The sequence below is a fragment of the Camellia sinensis genome, chromosome 4 (assembly GCF_055761805.1).
Source record: "Camellia sinensis isolate YWXY chromosome 4, ASM5576180v1, whole genome shotgun sequence".
Taxonomy (NCBI): Eukaryota; Viridiplantae; Streptophyta; class Magnoliopsida; order Ericales; family Theaceae; genus Camellia; species Camellia sinensis.
The window spans coordinates 12960050-12979984 of NC_138964.1; the positions used below are offsets into that span (position 1 = coordinate 12960050).

Below are 19935 nucleotides of genomic sequence, written 5' to 3' on the forward strand. Positions count from 1 at the left end.
TAGATTAACGTACTTGTTCGATTTTCTAATTTAAAATCATGCAAGTCAGGCTATGAGCACTGAAAATTTTCCTTTTTTAGGTCCAAGAAAATGGTCCAGTTTTGGAAAAGATGAAATAATTTTCGAGAAAATAGTCAACCTTAGTAAAAATTCTCAAAAACTATTTTTGCAAACGGTCAATGCCCAACGAGCACGGAACTTACTCTCGAGATTTACAACCTCAGATCGGGAGGAAAACTGCCCCTTTTCTGAAGGACACTGCATGGCAACGGAAAGTTGCCCATTGTTTGAATGGCACCGTAGCGCTTTGAATGGCAACGGAAAGTTGCCCCTGGTTTGAATGGCGACTCATGGCAATGGAAAGTTGCCCCTTGTCTGGATGACGCCGCAGCATATTGTAAACAGTCCTCCTTAGTGATGATCACAACTGAACTCTCGATACAGAGAAGACGAAGATGGTCAAAACCAATAGATGGACATAGTCGCTTTGAAAGCGTTGGGGGCTGGACTTCAGGATGAAGCTGCCTACGTATCCCAAACATGGGAATCAAGGATGATTAAAACCATTACATGGACTTAGTCGCTATGAAAGCGTTGGGGGCTAGGCTTCAGGATGAAGTTGCCTACGTATCCCAAACATGGGAATCAAGCCTTACGTAGTTCCGGTTAAGGTACACTCGGGTATTAACCTTCACTTTTTAGGCTCTAACTTTTGCCAAGGTGCCCGTTGCGAGTTTTCGACCTTGCGAGCTTTGTTCTTCTTTCCTTTTTCAATTCTTTTCTTTTCTTTTCTTTTTTCTCTTTTTTTCTTTTTGTATATATATATATATATATATATTTTTGCTCCAACTTTTGCCTGGGTCGCCCTTCCGGGTTTTCGGCCCAGCGAGCCTCTCAAAGGGTAAAAGTGTAACAAGTCCATGCCAAATGATTTTAGGGTTTTGAAGCCATCCGTATCCAGGAGAGTGGCTGTTGTTATTGATTTGCAAAAGGATTCAGCTTCGGCTCTTCGAGTACATCGGATATTTTGCCCCTAGTTTAAGGGGTGCTTCTGTTCTAGCTTCACAAGCTTCTTCCGGCAAGACCCGATCTTCTTGATTTGACTTTGATGCCTCTTATTCGAAGGCTGCTTCAAATCTGGCCACACAGGCCTCTCTTGATGATTGATCGTTGAACGTTCTGAATGGGTTCAAGATTTGAAAACAAATGGATTGAATCTTGAGGCTGAGAGCAATCCTAGGCTGCACAATCTCAAGAGCGATTCCACACAGGTCTTCACAGGACCGCGCAAAACATTTTGTTTTTGAAAGTTTTTACGAAAGCAACAAATCGCTCGCACTGAAGATAGTGTGGAAACAATTTGGATCAAGCCAGGGTCCTTCTCAGTACTCACGCTAACAAGCATGATTTCATTCATTAAAGGCTTAGCATGCCTCACTTTCTCTCAATATTGATCAAAGTTTTGTAAAACTCGAGGAATTCTTTCCTCTTCATTTTCATCACCACAGTGTTCAAAAAGTTTTGAAAAAAACTTAGGTCAATGCAATGTGTTTGGGGTGCAGAAGAGTGAGTGAGATGCTCTGCCGTTTCATTCAAATACTCTGGCACAACTAGCTCAAAGTAGCTATAAGCACGAGAACATGATAGCCGCAGCTGTTTCATTCAGATTTTCTGGTTGCAACTGGCTCCACAGCAGAGACAGACTCAAAAGAAAGCAAAAACGGTGTTCGAGGCAACAACCCCGGAATCACTCGACATTCTATACAAGGGGACTGACTCGCTACAACAAGACAGACCCTTAAGCAAAAAAGACTGACTCGGGACAAAGTGATAGACTCAAAACAAAATCGAAGAACTGACTCGACACCCAAGCCAGAAATTACAAAAACTGCATTCGTAAATGCTCAACATAGTGCGTGCCAAACGCCACATTTGAAATACACCGAGCGCCGCCCACAGGTGGTCCAACCCCCGATCATATGCTTGCAGTATCCTCGAAATCCAACAATTCAGTGGTGACAGACTTTGCTGAGGTGGGTGGGAGGATGACCTCATTGTCGATCAAATCTTGCACTTCGTGGCGAAGGCGGAAACAACCGTCGGTGCTGTGACCGGTTTGCTGGTGGTACGCGCAGTACAAGGCAACATCATGTGTAAGAGGGAGATTCTTCGGGAGAGGCCGAGGCTCGAGGGGTTTAAGATGCCCTCTTTCGGCCAGGATCTGGAGTGCCTTAGACAACGGCATGTAGAGAGTATGAAAGACCCTGCGCCCTCGGGGTAGGTACTTTGAAGTCTGAGAATTCTTGCTAGACGCACTAGCGAAAGGGTCGGCAGGTACTGCCTTGACTTTCTGATCTTTCCCAGGTGCAGGGTTGGGAGTGAAAGGAACTGTCTTAGCATGACAGGGCCTATCCCGATTTTCTGCCTGGCTTAAACTGCCTTTGGTTGGAGTGGGGAAAGCATCATCCACAGTTTTAGTCATGACTGCGAGTACTTGTTGCTTATTCATCCCCCTGGCTTTCAAAGCCTCGACTGCCCATAGCAGTTGTCTAACGGGATCAGCATCTGTTCCCACTTCATTCTTACCTCTAGCCTCAGCCTGATCGAGGGTTTGGGTTGCTATATCAGAGTGGAACCCGGTTGTTGTTGACACGTCGTTGCTGTAGCTGGAGGCAACCTCTGGTTAGCTGAGCTCGATCACAATCCGCCCCAGTTGAGGGGGCTCCTGTGGTACAAAATTCCCGGCATATGATGTGGCTGGTGGCGAAGCCGACATTCCATAGGCCAGATCGGCCACGGATCTCTGGAGGTCGCCGATCATTCCCATTAACTCAAACGTGGTGGGTTCATGGACTTGAAACAACTGGGGCTCCCAGATTGGGCGCGCGGCGGGCGACCTGGGCGGATGTGGTATTTCGACATAGGTCTCACTTTGCAGGGTGATTTCTTAGTCTAATGCGGCTGTCATAACCACGATTTCTTCCAAGCTCTGCGTCATCATAAGTCTGTTGAATTGAATGGTGATGATGCAACCAGCGATTGACGAATCAGACGTCTGCCTTGCCTCAGCGAAGGAGAACACCAAATTCCTGAACCCAAATCTCTGAACTGAAAGGGAAAACAAGCAGCACTTCAGCCCAGACGGAACAGACATAGGCATAGCTGAAAAACTGTACTCTACTACTGATCACTGTTCCCCAAAATCACTACCCCAAAACTGAGTCTGATACCTGCAGATATAACTAATTTCCTAAAATACTGATACTGATGCCCTCAGGCCTGGTACTAAACTTGCAAACTGACATGTGCGTTCCTGTAGAGATACACTCTAAAAGTACATAGCAAGTAAATAAGAACCAAAACACCCCTATGCTGGGATAGGGTTTCCCTGTCCTATTTAGTTAGGAGCTAGGCTTTCACTACGCATGCAGCGGTTTCAAACAACCTATAATCGGGTAAGCAACCTGTCCTAGTTTGGAATGGTCACTACGGATTCCGAATATGCACTAGGTCGAATGGTCAAAAGAGTGCCCCGGTAAAAATCGGGGTTTGTGTTCCCATACTGGCAGAGCCCGCAACCGGTCAGCCTTATGGCATGCTTTGACAAAGTCAAGCCTCCGGCAAACCGCTCAAGAATAGCAGATGGCCAACATGGTGTCCTAGGCGCACCAATGCACATGCAATGCAAAGAAACACATAAGTGTAGTCAAAACAAGATATCATGAGTTCAAGTCAAGCTCTCTAAAATCCCCAGCAGAGTCGCCAGAAACTGTAGACGCGCCCCGTGTGAGGGCCTCAGTGCTACAGTTCGGACTCAAATTGTCACTGTTCTTAATTTGAACCAAAGAGTCCAAATCCGGCAAATCGTTTTTGAAAATAGATTTTTGTAAAGAAGTGCCAAACATGGACTGCTTTGCCAGATACAGAGTCGCCACCTAAATATTTTATTTCGGAAAAATTTAAGAAATCCTGACTCGTTTCCCTAAGGCCACGTATCTGTCATCACCAAAGTTGCCTCGGCTCGGGAACTTGGGTACGATTGGGGAAGGTTAGCTATGAGCACCCCCTCTCGCCCGATCCGAAGATCGGCCTCTACTAACCATGATATCCAATTTTGAAAACGTTATGTGTTCTTATTCCGGTTTAATTAGCTAGAATTACTATGTGATGCGCACAGCAAAACAAGTATAGACTAGATCGCCTAATTTGGAACAAAGCATCGCATATCCGTTTGTTTGAAAAATATTTTGAAATTTGCTACTCGTGAGTAGGCTAAAATACGGATTTTGATGAGTTGTTCCAACTCAAGCAATCCAACCTTCACCCACAAGCATTCAGGCAGTTCATATCACATAAGCATCTAGCCACATGGTAAGCATGCTGTCATGTTAACATCCACACTCGTGCGAGATGCTAAAGCATGAATACTTGCATCGTACTCCGAGCCAAAACAAAAAACATGTTAGCAATCATGCATGATCCGAGTCCATGTTAAGTGGCTAATGCAACGCATACAGAATGTCACTAGAATAGGCTCGGCTAATCCTAGGATGGCATGTGGGATGCAACAAGTAGCACGTGTTCAAGTTAGATTTGGAATACTATGCTGTTAGCATGATGCGCCGAGCCCGGTGTATGCAATACTGATGAATGATGCATGCATGCATAGCATAAGGATGCTAAATTAAACATGTCCTAATACTAACCATCAAAAGTAGGTAAGTAAAAGAGAGAAAGAAGTGGGGGTTGGAAGACATGCACACACGCACCCACACTTATTACAAATTTGCCCTCGCTTAGAGGGACCGAAAGAATAATATAGATTAACTAACCTACAAGCTAATTAAATATTACAGACCAATTAAACTAGTTAAGCAAATTAACTAATCTAATAAAATAGTAAACAGCCTCTGGAAGAGGGCCCAATGCAATGCGTACTCGGCTCCGCTCGGAAGTCCACTGCCATGCACAAGTTGCCTCTGTCCACACTATTTTCCTTCTCTGATCATTGCAAAATTCCCAAGGTGCACTCTATGAACCCTGTGGGATACCACCGGCCAAGGGAAATGGTCACCGACCAAAGCAAATGACCACCAGCCACTGGTTAAGCTATCAGCCACCAATTGTTGGTCGGTCGGCACTAAAGATGGCCGGCCGGCCAAATCTTCCTGCAGAATCCTGTTTTGACAGCAGCAGAGGGCAAAACAAGGCATAGCAATGCATTCCAAGCAAATGTGTGCACCAACACATTCCTTATCATGTTTATGACTCAAAGGGACATGGTTCTCGGTTCTCGGACCACCAATCACGCATTTCGATACGTGATGGCCCAAGAAATCAAGTTATGCACTTTGATTTCAAATGAAATGCACAAAAACAAGCAAGGAGCTCAACCTCTACCATATTCAGTTCAAGAGGCTAAGCATGCATGTCAATGCAATGCAACCTAGACATATGAGCTAGTATGCAACATGAGCAATGCGAACAAGCATACAAGGCACGTGACAATCATGCTAACCAATAAGTATGCCCAATACAATGAGGATGTTCGAGCATGCAATCAAGCATGTGACTTCATTCAATCATGCCATAACACATGGAGAAAACATGTTAAACAACCTAAACATGTGACAACACACAAGTATGCAACAACACACAAGGTGAGCATACAGCAACATGCGAACTATGGACTTAAACTAATTTGGGCAGCTCTATACTAAGCCCAAAACAGTAGCCAAAATGCTCAAGAATGAAGGCAAAATGACATGCAAATATGCATGCACACAAGGACCAACACTTAGGCATATAGAAACAACTCTCAAGCACACTTAAGAGGATGCAAACATAGACAAATGGCATGCATTATAAGCTCTGAAAATCATGTTAGAGAAGGTGCCAAACCAATCTACAATGCAAGCTAGGCATGCCACCAAGCCCAAGGACTTAAACCATGGCCATATGACATATGAAACAAATGACCAAAACGAACTAAAATAGTCCTAAATCATGCAAAAGTAAGCCCCAAAAACCACTTAGATGGCATCTAAATGATCTAATCCTAGAGGCATACACAATGGCACAAACATGGAGCAAGAAACACCAACCTTTTAAAGCATGAAAAGGGCATCAAATGCAAGCATACGAGCATATCATGAGGACTGAAATGACATGACAAGTGGTTCCAAACCACTGAAATGATGCAAGGATGGCATGCTAGAGGGGTCAATGCTTAAGGCATACAAGAGAGGTTACATGGTAGCTATACAAAGAAAAGCATGGACAACCCAAATGACCAAAAACAGACCTTTAGCATGCTAAAACAAGCATAAAAGCTTCACAAAGCTAAGCCAAAAGCATGCTAAAAATAAGACTCAAAGCACAAGGCATGTTAAGGCAATTCATGGCATTACAAGACATGTATAATAAGCAAGCATGGTGTACCTAAACCAACTCACAACAATGCTATATCATGGCAAGATAAGCATAAAAAACAGTTAAGGCATGGCCAACATACACTTAAACAAGGTGCTCACTAATGAGGCTTAAATGGCCATTATTGAAGACAACAAGGAGAGGGGGTGGCCCTCTCTTTCTTAGGACCTTAAACCACCATCCTCACCACTGAAATCCCTCAAGATTTCAGTGGTGAGGAGGTCCAAACAAGGTGGTCCCGGAGCTCACCAAAATAGCACAAAATGGGGGCCAAACAAGGCCTAAGAGGGGTCAAGCAACCCCAAAGCTCAAAACACTCTTAAACAACTATTTAAAGCAGGCAAAAACAAGAATTTTATATGTTATACACAAAGTCTAAAAATAGTTGCAAGATAGGTGAAAAAGCTATGCAAAAATGGAGAAAAAAGAGTAAGTTCTTACCCTTGTTGACCCTCTTCAAGAATGATGCTCCAGCAGCTTCTTCAAGCTCAAAACCACCCGAAAACACCAAGAACAGCCTTCTGGTCCCTCAGCAACCAAGAGAAGGTGCATGACTAGGTGTTTGTGTGCAATAGTAAGACTAAACACACACACAAGGTAAAAAGAGAGAGAGATATAGAGATGGAATAGATACAAACTCAAACCCTAATCTCAGAGCTCTTCTGAAAATTTTTGTAACCCTAATAGAGGGAGAGGAGCCTCCTTCTTATAGACAATCCCTCTTGTAAAGCTTTCCAAACAAGCTAGTCAAGAGGGAGATCCCTCCATACACGTGTATGGAGGAGAGCAGAGTGTATGCCAGCTAGCACAGCTGGCATAAAAATATCTGCAAAAGCAGATGAACAGTGGTCGGCCAGCCAAAAATACAATTTGACCAAAATAGATGGCCGGTCGACCATCCAGAGTGCCGGTCGGCCAAACATTTGGCCGATGGCAACAAAACACAGCCGGTGGCCTCAAGCCATGGCCGGTGGAGTGTGGGGATGGCCAACAAGCCATTCCGTGCCCTCCAAAGCAAAAACACAAGTGTTTGGTGCAAACCCAAACACAAAACAGTCGAGTCGAGAGATCCTGAGGCAAGGCGCGTAGCCGAGACCTCCGGGAACTCAAGACAAACACAAACAAGGATGATCACCGAGTGTTCAAGCGGTGACGTCCAAGTCTTGAGGACGGTCGAAAATGGGGTGTCTACAATTGGAAACTGTAAATTCTCCATTAATGGATCCTTCATAGTACTCTGTGATGTATTTTATATACCCAACATTGATTCTAGTCCCAGTTTTAGTCCAAGTCGGCTGTAAGATTAATTTTGGGTTTTTAATTTTGGCTAAATGGTACTAAACCTAATGTTTTAAATCTCAAAATTTGGGAATGTAAAGCACATATGCTTATTCCCAAACCTTTAAGGGATAAATTAGGAAGTAAAACTTGGGAATGCAAGTTTATTGGCTATGTCGAAAATATGAGAGGTTACCATTTTTACCATCTCGAACATGGATTAATGAAAAGTAAAGATGCTATTTTTCTTAAATCCACTGATCTTGTTACCCCAATTGAACACATTGAATTGCTCTATGAGGTATCTCAGGATTTTTCTCTCCCCTATTTGCCACAAGAACCACTAGTTCTCACAGACCAACCTAATAGTGGAAGGAAAAGAAAACGAAGTGATGTTATTTTACTCGATTAGAATCCTGAGATAAGTGGAAGTAAGAGAGCAAAACGTCCATCTATGATTTTGAAAGACCATTACGTTTTTTCAATTTGAAGAACTCAATAACTTAGTAGATGACCATACTAATTACAATGAAGGAATGGGTAATAGTGATGCTACACAATGGCTTGAGGCAATGAATGAAGAATTTGACACAATCTAGAAAAATGATATTTGGGAATAAACTGATCTCCCAAATAGAAGAAAAGCCATTGGTTGCAAGATAGTTCTTAAAAAGAAATTCAAAGTAGATGCAAGTTTAGAGAAATACAAGGCAAGGCTAGTAGGCAAGGATTCACTTAACAACCTGGAGTAGACTTCGAAGATACGTATTCTCCTGTTGCAAAATTTACCTTAATAAGGATTCTAATGGTAGTCATAGCCAGGATGGATCTAGAATTGCATCAGTTAGATGTTAAAACAGCTTTTCTCAATGGAGAATTAAAAGAGGAAATTTATATGATGCAACCTAATGGTTTCCAGATGCAAGGCAACAAAGATAAAGTCTACAAATTGAAAAGATCTTAGTATGGACTCAAACAATCTTTAAGACAATGGTACTTGAAATTCTACCAAGCCATTTTGGAAATTGGCTATGCTGTGAGTCCATTAGATCACTGTGTCTATATCTGGAAAAGTAATGACAAGTTAGCAATATTGTCCTTGTATGTGGATGACATATTGTTAGCAGAAAATTATCCAAATATGATTAAAAAAAATCAAAACTTTCTTGGCATATTGATTTGAAATAAAAGACATGGGTCCTGCAATCTATGTTATGGGAATTAGAATTCCAAGAGATAGAAATTCAACGTTATTGTATCTAGATCAAGAAAAATATATAGAAAAGGTACTCAAAAGATTTAATATGAATAATTGTAATTCTTTGAGCACACCTGTTTGCAAGGGACAAAGTCTTAGAAAAAGTATGAATCCTCAAAATAAGTCTGAAATTGAGGAAATGAGAGATGTCCCATATGCTCAAGCAGTAGGTAGCCTAATGTATGCTATGACAAGCACAAGGCTTGATATCTATCATGCAGTAGGATTGGTAAGTATGTTTCAATCCAATCCAGGTAAGAAACATTAGCAAGCAGTTAAAAGAATATTCAGATATTTAAAAGGTACCAAGGGTTTAAAATTGTGTTTTGGTTTGTGTGATGTAGAAATAAAGGATACACTAATGCGAATTTTGCATAAGATATAGATGATAAAAAATCTGCTAGTGGTCATTTGTTCCTGTTTGGTGGAACAACTGTTTATTGGTTAAGTAAGAAACAAAGTTGTGTTGCAAAGTATATTATAGAAGTTAAGTACATAGCTTGCAGCACAACAGTTTCTAATGCGGTCTAGATGAAATGATTTGTTGAAAGTTTACAACTAGGTATACTTGCCAGAACGGTCAATACGTTTTGTGACAATCAATCTGCCATCGCATTGATAAAAAGTGGAGCTAATAGCTCTAAGGGAAAAACATATTGATATAAGTTATCACTATATTCAGGATATAGTGGAGAGGAGAGAAATTAAAGTTGACTATATACCCTTAGAAGAGATGGTGGCCGAGGTTGTCTCTGAAAAAATTTAGAGAACATGTAGCTAATATGGGATTAAAAATGCCTAGCTAGGTGGTTTAGTTACTTATATAAGAGCATAGTCGGAGGGACACCTAGATAACCAATATTATATGACTCTACCTTGCATAGAAACATGCATTTGGTTAGGTAATAAGGTAGAGGAACTGATAAGATACAGACATCATAGTTAGCATGAGATGTAAAGTCCATGATATGCAACATGTTGACAATGTGATATTGTTTAACAAAAGGTCGCTGATAAGGTGTGTTAAAGAAAACCTTCAGGAATGGGCCTTTGAGGAAGTACTTAACAATAATTTTGGCGCAAATCAACACATGAGGAATGTGTGCGGCTGAAGTCATCAATGGTGATTGGGTATGGATTATGAACCCAATACCGAAAATTGATGTCATTCACTTGAAATATAGTGAATTGAAGTCATCTGGAGTGTATTGTCAGTGAAAGAACACATTCATACGGGTGCGGTTAGGTTGGTGGGAAAAACGTGCGCACGTATGGCTAAGTCACAATCAGACGTCGATTTATGAGGTAATTTCATAGATGAAAGTTGGCATGAGGCAAAATTTTGGTATCAAGGTAAACATGCTCAACTCAAGTTATATTACCTCATTATGATGTGATCAAGTGAGAGATGTTAGATTAAGTGTAACCACATTATAATGTGGTGTGCTTCTCCATACTTGATCATGACCCAATGGATAGTACATACCTTCCCGCCAGGAAATGGAACAATCTAGAAATTTAAGTGTTTGAATTTTGAACACAATAAACACAATGTTTCATAACATTGTGGTTGTTAGTTTTGTATTAGATATTTCAAAGATTGTGACATTTGGCAATGGTTGCAATTATGCTTATAAATGCTTGGTAGACTGTGTTCTTGAAGATTATTCAAAACCAACGACCTAACAGCACAAGTATTGCTTCCGGCTTATTGTTTCCATCTTGCGTGATAAATACCCTCACAAGAATATCGATCACTCATCATTGTTTGTTCATCTTACAGTTCAAAGGTAATTTAACAATCTAATGATTTTTGAAGTGTGTTCAAATTTTACTTATTTACATAATGAATCAATTTTAAATACTACAATATAAAGTCCAAGAACACAAAGGAGGAGGTGCCTTGTGTGAGAACTCGCATTTAATTATTCTTAAAAGAAAATAAATGAATAAATAAATTAATTAATTTTACCCAAAGTCTATCTAAAATATATATTAGTGTATAAGTGAGTTTCAAATTAACCCAATTCAATAACTAATAAAGACATTATTAAGAATACTAATTTTGTGGATGTTCAATATTTGTTGTTTATAAATTATTTTAATAAGGATTCAACATGATAATTATTCTTACTAAATACCTTAGTTAAAAATCTTTGTGTATCAATTTTAAGAAATCCATACAAATTTATTAAAAGAAAAAAAAAATCAAACTTTGGCAGATTTTTCGATGGCAGCATTGCCACTTGGTTGCATGCATGAAGATATAGAAGATAGTCCCCAAATAGTCCCCATTATATTCATTGGAATTTGAAGATTTGATTGAACTAGATAGAATGGAGAGAGAGAGAGAGAGAGAGAGAGAGAGAGAGAGAGAGAGAGAGAGAGAGAGAGAGAGAGAGAGAGAGAGAGAGAGAGAGAGAGAGCCTCTCAGGATTGAATTTATATATATGTATATGAACACTTGCATTCGGAGAACACGCAGAACAGAGAAGGAAAAAGAAGTCGGCGAGCAAGCTAAGTAGTAGGGAGAAAAAGAAGAGTAGGAGATTAATGTTGTGTTTGGTTGGGGATTTGGGGAGGGATTTGGAAAGGGAAATGGAAAAAGGCAAGTGAAATGTGAATAAAATATGTATATATTTCACATAGTTTCACACACCTTTTCCCTTTCCCTTTCTAAATCCCTCTCTAAATCCCCCAACCAAACACACCATAAGGGAGTTAAAATTTTCTACCATTTCATCATCCTATTATTAAGTAAGAAAACCCTCTCAACCCACTTATTTTTTCTTAAAGTTAAAATTTCAGATTTTGTTCATAGCAATAATTATAGATAGAATTTTATTTATAAATGTATATAAATTTTATGATGTATATATCAAATATTTGAAGATATTGATAGTCTTAAAATCATGGTATTATTGTAAAAATAGGCTTGCATGTGTAGTTTATACCATTAAAGAAAGGATTGAAGATTTTATTTGGCCCTTAAATCTGCCAAACAGTTATACGAATTTTTAGACAAATTTATACTCAAAATTTTGAAATTAGTTCTTCTACAAAGTTGTTGAGAATAATGTCTAGTTCACCCAGGAATTTTTGCAACAATTATTGAGTTTTATACGAATTTATACAAATTTTTAATTAAATCTGGAACTGTAAAACAAATTTTACTATATGTTTGAAAATTCATTAGAAATTATACATTAAGCCAAATCTGGTAATTTCTAAATAAAAAATGAAATTTGAGAAGTCTAGTTTCAAAATAAATTTTTAGATTATGGAATGGATTTATAAATTTAAGCATAGAATTAATTTAAGAAAATGTGATAAATCTGTGTCATAAACTTTCTTGGAATATTTCAAAATTATTTATAATTTATTTTTGGAAAATGCTTTCTGAAAAATAACCATAGCATGTTTATTGAGTATCCTATGCATTTTTACGAATTTTAGAACTGTATAAGTAATTTATTTATAATTTTAATTACGAAATATATATTTTGAATTTTCTGGGTAGATTTAAGATTATTGCTTCAATTATTTAGTTGGATAAAAAAATTAATATTGTTCTAGTCTAATCTTATAAATTAAAAATCCATGCATGTGTGTGATTATAGTTTTTTTTCTTTGTATCTAAATTATCATTTCATACCATGATTTAAATTAATTGTTTATTTAAATTTTGTACATTAATTTATTATTGTGTGACATGTGTAATATTTTATGTTGGAAATTTTAATGAGTTGATATAACATTATTGGTGATTAAAATTTGAATTATTTGTGATTAATATAAAAACTAACTGAAATGATTAACGGCTTATACAAGGTTAACAATTGAGGGTTAATACCAGTTATTCAGGGTGAGCCTTGGTTTTTAATAATTTTTATATAATTGTATTACAAAACCCTAAGATGGCACGAGACTTATTTAAACTCTTATCGGTATTTGGTTTTGGGATAAAGGTGGATGTATAGGTGGCACGCAGGGAGGTTATATACTCTTGGTAGACTGTTCCCTTGGGGTAGATCACAGATGCCACGGCTTGGGTATATAACTCTGGGTGTAAGCATCATTAGTAGTTCTTGAATATTTGACCAAGGGGGTTCAAATTAACCGTAGTCATGACTTAGTGGTTGGTAAGAAAATCTCTTTGGTGAGATTTTAAGTGTCACCTAAACTATTAAAATTGTCAAAATTATTATAATGGTTGTTACCTTTATCATGCTATTAACTTTTATTATTATTTTAATTGTCATAATCTGATTATTTTTTCTTAAAAAGAATAGTAGGTTGGTTGTGTTGCAAAACTCATAACATATATTTTGTTGCCTTGGCATTTTATGCCAGATTATGACGAGGAAGGGACTGAAGCCGAAATTGGGGCCGCTGCTAATATAAAACCATGGGTAATGCTAGGGATACCAAATTTTCTACCAAACAAATGACCAAATGTCTCACATGGGTGTGGGGTCCACAATTTTGTGGGCCCCACACCCATGTGAGACATTTGGTCATTTATTTGGTAGAAAATTTAGGACCTCTAGCATTTTTCTAAAACCATGGCTAACTTGAAGTCAAGAATTTAGAAAAATAAAATTTTATTATCTCTTGTATTAGTAATTAAGAATGTTATAAAGTTGTTTTAATGTTGTATGCGGACTCGTAATTTTTTTTTTTGTGTTGTTAAACTTTAATTATGTGAGAATTTAAATTTTTTTAATTAGATGTTAAAATTTTTATTTACCAAATTATTTTGTTAGTTAAATTTTATCATGTTCCAAAAAATTTAAAGCGTCACACCTTGAGTCAGCTTGACATCTTTAGATGACAATCCAGTCGTGTCTAAATCCTTTCGAATCTACAGGCAAGAAAGTTGGGTCGAGGTGGGGCAGGCCTAGCTAGATGGACACAAATTCTTCGTAAAGTTACACGTCATAGGCACTTTTTCTAAGGTTCCTTTCAAAATACAAATTGATTTGGTTTCAAGTAATAAAAACATTTATTGATTATATTTTTCGAACAATTATTATTATTATTATTATTATTATTATTATTATTATGATTTTTTGATGATTTATATGCAAGGTTGGCATTGGAAATGCATAATACTAATATACTTTTTTTTGAGTTGCCTTATATTGTTGCAAATGGAAACTATTGTGATATTCACTGGTCAATGTTAGTGATATATACATTTCTCAAACTAGAGATGATCTGTTTTTTTTCTTTTTTTTTTTTTTTTGGGTACCCAAAGAGTTTAAAAACCAAAATTGTTCTATTTCGGTAACTTTCTCATTTTAACTATTGTTTGACAGCCCATATTAAAAAGTTTGACAAAGTTTTCACACCCGATGCAACAAAACATTTTGGCTGTATTTCCTAGGATACAGCAATATTGTATCAATTAATAGTCATGTTGACCTTTAACTAATTTGCAAAAATGAATGAATCCAAATCTCCATAACAAAAATCACTTACAAGTTACTTGAAAATCTTTATACAAAAATATATAGGACAGACTCTACCCATGGTTCTATGTGAACGTGAAAAACTTTTGTCACTCAATGCTTTTATGGGGGATCATCAAGAGTACCTCTCTATGCAGTAATCCATTTACAGGGCGCCAAAAAAGGCACTAAACTCCTCAATTTCATTAGGAGGTGATTCTCTCCGGCCCTCATATAGATTGGAGAGCCACTCTCCGTCCAGTACAAGTTTTATTTTAATTATTTAAACTATTTATTTTTAAAATTTTTTGAAGCCAATCTCATAATCGGAACATTTTCATTTTATTATATATATATATAAATATTTTTAAAATATAAATGGTTTAGTTTATAAAAATATACTTACTGTTAATTTTTTAAAACAAAAACGATAAAATAGAGATATTATGAATATCAAATTAATCTAATTCGTTATTTATTTTTAAATGATATAAACAAAGAGATCTGAAAAATAAATAGTATGAATCATTGAAAACAAAACCAAACAATGCCTCTCTAATTCAAATGAGAATGGAAGAGAAGCTCATCCCTCATTTATTAGACTTGATTCAGTATCCAATTTAATGCAATAGGAATGCACTATTCCATTAATAATTATGAGCGTAAATTACACTCACCTCCCTGAGATTTTTGACAATTACATAAACCTCTCCTATAATTTCAATAATTATAGAAACCTCTCTTATTTTTTCTAACATAGTCAAAATTCTCCCCTCCCGTTAATTTAAGCCAAACGGTATTAACTTGGTTATGCAAATGACCATAATACCTTTTGCACTTAATATCCATTAATTGTAATTTATCTATATATTAAAATAATCATTTTATTTCTCACAAATTTTTTTTTGACTTTTTTTTTTTTCACTATAAGTTTTGAACTTTAATAAGTTTAAAAAATAAAATCAAATCAACCATTAATGAAATTAAGAAAGAATATCCATGTTTCTTATTGAATTAATTTTGAGATTTAATTTAATAAAACTAATTTAAATGAAAGAAACAAAGATGGAGATATAGATTTTAGATGTAATAAATAACAAATTATTTGAGTATTTTATTATTTTCAAATAATTTATTTCTTCAAGTAAAATTTTGTTTTAATTAGATGTAAGAAATGACAAATTTAAATAGTTTATTATTCTCAAATAATTTCTTTATCTTTCATTCCCTGTCATCTAATTTTGATTTATTGTAACATGATTAGATAGTTTTTCACTTTTATATTTATTTTTAAAAATTTTATTATTAAGGTGAGAAATATTGACATATTTTTTTAATGATAATTAAAATTTGAGAATAATATAGGATTGTGAAAAGATAAAATGATAATTTATATATATATATATATGACGTAACATTTGGTAATTTTTATAAGTCAATTTTTTTAGGGGGGTGTTTTTTAAGGTCCATGGTATTAAGATTTTATAGCATAAAGGACACTCAATTTTTTCGTAATATCTAAGGTCCCTCAACATCAATCCAGAGAAAATTCAATCAAGAGAAAATTCAATGCATAGAATTTCTCTGGACACATCACAGAGAAAATTCCAAATTTCTCTGGACACTACTTTGCTTCTTAATATTTGTCCTCCGAGGGTAGTGATATAATCTAAAGATCCAGTACTTATTAATTCAGTACCTATTAATTCAATCTACACTCTGTAATTCATGGACTAAAACATGGATTCCAAATTTCAATCCAGAGAAAATTGAATGAACACCCAGAGAAAATTTCAATCCAGAGAAATTTGAACACCCAGAGAAAATTCCAATCCAGAGAAAATTGAACATTTTAATCTAGAGATCAGTACCTATTAATTTCAATCTACACTCTGTAATTCATGAAGGTAGTGATATAATCCAGAGATCTAGTACCTATTAATTCAATCTACACTCTGTAATTCATGGACTAAAACATGGATTCCAAATTTTAATCCCAAGAAAATTGAATGAACACCCAGAGAAAATCTCAATCTAAAGAAAATTGAACACCTAGAGAAAATCTCAATCCTGAGAAAATTGAACATTTTAATATAGAGATCATTACCTATTAATTTCAATCTACACTCTGTAATTCATGAGAGTAGTGATATAATCCAGCGATCCAGTACCTATTAATTTAATCTACACTCTGTAATTCATGGACTAAAATATGAACTAAAACATGGATTCCAAATTTCAATACAGAGAAAATTGAATGAACACCCAGAGAAAATTTCAATCCAGAGAAATTTGAATACTCAGAGAAAATTTCAATTCAGAAAAAATTGAACATTTCAATCTAAAGATCAATACATATTAATTTCAATCTACACTCTGTAATTCATGGACTAAAATATGGATTCTAATGACACAACCTTGAGATCCACAGCTTGATGACTGTCCAGGTTGCAACTTCTCACAAATCACAAAGAAAGATTCCATGTATCCGAGGAGCAAAATAATTTTCCCATTAAAGAGAGAGAGACACACACAAAGATAGTGCACTATTTATATACAGAGAAACAGAGGAGCAAAATAGTTCAAACAATTTCACCAGAATCTTACATTTCAACTTCTGAATTGGTTTAATCATCTATTCATTGTTAATTGTTGAACCAGTAAAAATTGTGAACAAAGCACAAAAGAGCCACACCAAAAAAAAGAAGAAGAAGAAGAAAGTGGTTGTTAACAAAGACTACAAAATTCCAAGAAAAGAAAAGAAAAGAAAAGAAAAAAACTTGCAGAAATTAGTAAAATTTGCCCCCAAAAAACAAAAAATTATAGCAATGTGGAAAAATAAAAACCCATTATCAATCATATATACCTGTCTACCTTAAATTCATTTTTGTTGAAAGCATTAATTAGTTTTTGAGATGAGCTCAATAATCAGGCATGAACTGACTAATTTTACCTTCTTCAACAGTTATATTCTGCTCAGAAACTCTCAACCATATACACACAGTACTAAAACTGAGCACCAAGCTCAACAACCTACTTCCCAATCCGATTCCCACAATCGCCATAATTGAAAGGCCTTTACCCTTCAATGGCGGCAATGGGTACCCATATAGATCCTTATTCCCCACATACGAGCTGGTATTGAACCTCACCAAATTCCCAGTCCGGTTCCCCAGGGCCATCGGACTCGGACTCGCCAACCGGCTATTCAACACATCGAAAATCGATAATAGCACCAGAAGCCCCAGTTGCTGTGAAATCGAACCCGTGAAAAGATTATTGCTGAGATCGATGACGTTGAGGTAGGCGCAGAAGGCGATTTGGAGTGGGATTTGGGCGGAAAGGAGGTTGGAGGAGAGGTTTAGGATGGTGAGGTTGACCAGGAATTGGAGAAGAGGAGGTTACAAGAGAATCAGATTGTGTGGGATTGGAGAATTTGCTTGGAGGTAAAGAAATGGGGAAAGAAGACAGCAGACAGGTTGAATGATGAGAGAGAGAGAGAGAGAGAGAGAGAGAGAGAGAGAGAGAGAGAGAGAGATGAAATAGAGAAGGTAGAGAGAGAAATGAGGTTTGATAGAATGAAGATCATAAATAAAGAGAGTCAAATTTCTCTGATATGATATATAGGTGTGGGTTTAGGGACCTTAGACATTAAAAAATAATATTGTGGATCTTTTCCATTACTAAAAATTGGATAGGGACCTTAGACTAATTTTCTCTTTTTTTTTTATTATAAATATGAAATGCTATTATGTTTATTTTTCTTAAAAAAAATTAATACACAAATATGTTTACAAAACAAAAGAAAAATTTATATTTCGTAAATTGCTATGGTATTGGGTGATGTTAGCAAACATTGATGAAAGAGAAAAAATGATGAAAAAAATTGAGAAAAAAACATAGAGAAGTGAACGAATAATAATAATAATAAATTATATGGTGTTACTATTTTCTGCAGTGACAATATGAAAAAATAAATAGAAAGAAATAAAGTAAAGAAAATGGAAAGAGAGGGATAATTTCCCCATGTATGTATTTTCATATGAAAAAAAAATCAAATACCTATATGCATTTTTAAATTTTTATTCAAACTCTAATTTCTCAAAATAATTATTTCTAAAATTGGTGGTCTTTTAAAAAATAAAACATCTTTTATACTTGTTTCGTAATTTTCAAAAAAATGATTGTATTTAATCTAGTATAAGGTTTAATGATGATGAATTTTTTTTTTTAGATAAGGTAATGTTTGGTTATTCTATTATATATATGCTTGTCTTAACAATTTAGAATTTTTTTAAATATTATATAAAATTTAATAATTTTGTTTAACATTATTAAAGTAATGTATGGATTTTTATTAATGTTTTTGTAAAACGTGAGGAGAGTTGAGTGAAATTTACTATTTAAATATATAAGGATAATTTTAAAATTTTTTACTCATAGTACATGGCGTTAGCATAATGTCATCATATTATGTTAAATAAATTAATAGAAGATTAATAGTGGGGGAATCTTAATAATAGTTTCAAAAGTAAAAATAATTTCTGTAATTATTAAGACTATATAAAAGATCCCTGTAATTGTGGGAAATTTTAGGAGAGATGAGTATAATTTACCTTAATTATAATAATGGTTATTATATATCTCCACCAATGCAACTGTTGACTGATTGAGCTCCTATGTAAATATAATATTAATATTAAAATAATATATGAAAAGGATTATACACCAACTACTACAACGTCATCTTTTCATCCATCTTTTAATTATATATAATATAATAATTGTATCATGCATCATCTTTATTTTATGTTTGAATTTTGTGACCAAATGCAAACGAAAACTAATTTCCAAGCAAGCAGGCATTAGTTGATTTTAGTTACACCACAGGTACAACCTAACCATTTTAATGATCTTATTAAAATAATATATGCAAAGGATTATACACCAACTGCTATTGTTTTAATTAATTATTTCTTAATTTATCAAATTGTAATTTTTTTTATTTAAGCTTTATTTTTCTCTTTTTGAGACATAAAATAGACATAAAAAAATTCACTTTCCATTAGGTGAATTATACATAAAATTATTAATTTAAGTGAAATATCACTTTAGTTCTCGCAATTTTAATCTGAACAACTTATACTTTTAATTTTGTTGTAATGCAGTGATAGAAAAATTTACAGAACATAAATTAAAAACCATTAAGGATTTAATTCTATATATGAAAACTATATGAATTTCTACTATACAAAATAAGTGAATACATACCTTGATCCATGATAGTATGAAATCATCTTGTAAGAAAGAGAAACCTTGAATGAAAGACATTGATCTTTAAATTCTTTACTTGTTTAAGATTTTCAAACCACTTATCTTTCTCTAGGCGATGTGAGTCTTATTGTGGTAACAACTTGAGTTTTGTGATGGAGAGTGTGGTTTGGGACCTTACACTAAGGGTCTGTTTGGCAAGTTAGTTTCGAGGTATTTTAGCCACAAAAGACAAAATAGGCT

General features: G+C 35.5%; 1 pseudogene; it reads right to left on the reverse strand.

Moving 5' to 3' along the window:
* Positions 1-17235: 17235 nt before the first annotated feature.
* Positions 17236-17822, reverse strand: LOC114258154 (receptor-like protein 44 pseudogene; annotated as a pseudogene).
* Positions 17823-19935: the final 2113 nt, after the last annotated feature.